The 2,500-nt window shown below is 46.1% G+C and overlaps 1 protein-coding gene across 1 annotated transcript in view; it reads left to right on the top strand.

Annotated features, from left to right (window-relative positions):
• Window positions 1-2,500, top strand: part of aopep (aminopeptidase O (putative)) — a 108,092-nt gene that overhangs the window by 55,826 nt on the left and 49,766 nt on the right. The gene's annotated exons all lie outside the window — the stretch shown is intronic.

The raw sequence follows: 2,500 nt of genomic DNA, 5'->3' as shown, positions 1-2,500 counted from the left end.
GAGTGGGTGCAAGGGATTACCTATCCCTAGAGAGCCCTAATTAACGCCCACATGAAGGCGTGCACGCCGGCGCGCGTGCACGCCGGCGCGCGTGCGCGAGCGCGCGCACGCACACTCAGACAGCCTGCATCATTAATGAACACACACTGATCCATAAGCCACGCAGAGGGCCAGGAGTCATTAGCAGCAACAGAGCAGCATCTTTCATGTATCGGTCTCAATATGCTCAGACGCTGCAGAGCCTGCAGACTGCAGCCGACGACAAGGTCTTATGCTGTATACACAGTTATTATTATATAAGAATACGTTACAGCACTATATGTTTATGTTTATTATTCTATAAGAATAAGTTACAGCACTATATGCAATGGCCTTCCCTTCTATTATTATTATTATTCTATAAGAATAAGTTACAGCACTATATGCAATGGCCTTCCCTTCTATTATTATTATTATTCTATAAGAATAAGTTACAGCACTATATGCAATGGCCTTCCCTTCGTGTGCCTTAGAGAGCTCCACAATATCATTTGGAGATGCTATCCAAAGCAGTTGACTCAGTCCTAGCCAAACCAATATCGTCTTCAACAACGTGCAAATTTAAAATACTTTTGGCTTTGAAAAGAGAGAGACAGAAAACGTATTCAACATGAAAGGCATAGCTATAAGACCTAGAGTTATTGTTCTATACGGTACTGTAGTGTATATAACCCTTGTTCACTCTTTTCTGGTTTCTATTATCCCATCGGCTATGGTTTAAGTTAGAGCGCACCGTGGGATCTGAATGAAATGCCTGCAGCGGCTGAAGCCAGTGCACAACCTTGCAACCACCTGACACTGTCCTGGCATGTTTATGATGTCTGAGGAACGGATCACGCACACATACTACACACACACACACACACACACACACACACACACACACACACACGCAATACACGCGCGCGCGTATTGCCGTGCACAGAATGCACACACTTCCAAGGGGCAGCGAAATGGCCTCTTCCTGTTGAACGGTGGGTAGGGGGGGTGCTGAAATCAGCCTTGTGAAAGAATAGCCAATTACTGTCCGCTTGGCCACGCACAATAGAGTGAAAGAAGGAGGGAGGGACGGATGGACGGACGTGCAGAAGGACGGACGGATGGATTGCGGGCGGGAGGGAGCGGGGGGGGAGCGGGGGGGTTCGGGGCTTGCAGAGAGTGGTGCAGCGTTTGAAGTTACGCCATAAAAGCCATCCTGAAAGGAAACACGAGGTGACCCCCCCTACAGCCCCCCTCCCCTCCCTTCTCTTTGTTTCTGCCCCTGGATGGGCCAGGTGTATTTTATATTACTCCTCCATATACTTCAAACGCACCCCCCGCCCCCCCCTCTCCCTCCCTTCCTCATCTCCCTCACTACCATCGCACTCCTCCCTCCATCAGCGTCTATAAATCACGGATCTGAAAAATGGCGCGAGGAAAAAGGGGTTTGGGGTGGGGTGCTGAAAGACAAGAGATAGTAAAGAACGTTTGGCAGAGTGTATAAGATCAACAAGAATGGAGATGGAGGGAAATGGGATATTATCATATTAACCACTTAAGCCCTAATAATCATTTGACCGGTATCCTTCAGAGGACCTCACCATGCATAGAATCTGACCGGTATCCTTCAGAGGACCTCACCATGCATAGAATCTGACCGGTATCCTTCAGAGGACCTCACCATGCATAGAATCTGACCGGTATCCTTCAGAGGACCTCACCATGCATAGAATCTGACCGGTATCCTTCAGAGGACCTCACCATGCATAGAATCTGACCGGTATCCTTCAGAGGACCTCACCATGCATAGAATCTGACCGGTATCCTTCAGAGGACCTCACCATGCATAGAATCCCCCCTGGAATAGAGACACCAGGGTTCACCTGGTTACATTTATACAGCATAAAGAATGGCCCAAAGTTGGAGACGTTTGTGTTTCCATTTGACGCCACACCTGGCCATTTTGTTTAACTAATGTACTGTATCGCACATCATCATGACATAAAATAGACACTATGCCTATTTGCTCAGACACTGTGACGTAAAATTCAACTCAAGAGATTTGACTACACAGAATGAATTCAATGATATTTATTGCGGAAAGGGAATACATTGAGTATGAATGGATTGAATGAATGAATGGATGAACATCCAGTCATATACAGTATAACAGTCAACCAGGCAATGAACATACACAGTAAAACCCTCCAGTTCTAATTTCTGGCATGTACAAATCTAACCCATTTGACTCGCATAAGAGTCGTTTGGATTGTATTGTGTAGGCCTACAGCAGTGGTTCTGTCTATTTCAAAGTAAAATATAGCTAATCACGACGTGTAGTAATGCGACGCAAATATCAGATTATTTTGATTCTAGGATGAAGTCATTTTGATGGGGAGGATGGAAGGGAAGAGAGACCATATCATTGTTATTGTGGGCCAGAGTAGTGTTTAAGACTAATTGCATCATGGGTCATTAGGGG

This window comes from Protomyctophum bolini (assembly GCF_963924005.1).
Source record: "Protomyctophum bolini genome assembly, chromosome: 6".
Lineage (NCBI taxonomy): Eukaryota > Metazoa > Chordata > Actinopteri > Myctophiformes > Myctophidae > Protomyctophum > Protomyctophum bolini.
This window is presented reverse-complemented; position numbering and strand designations above follow the sequence as displayed.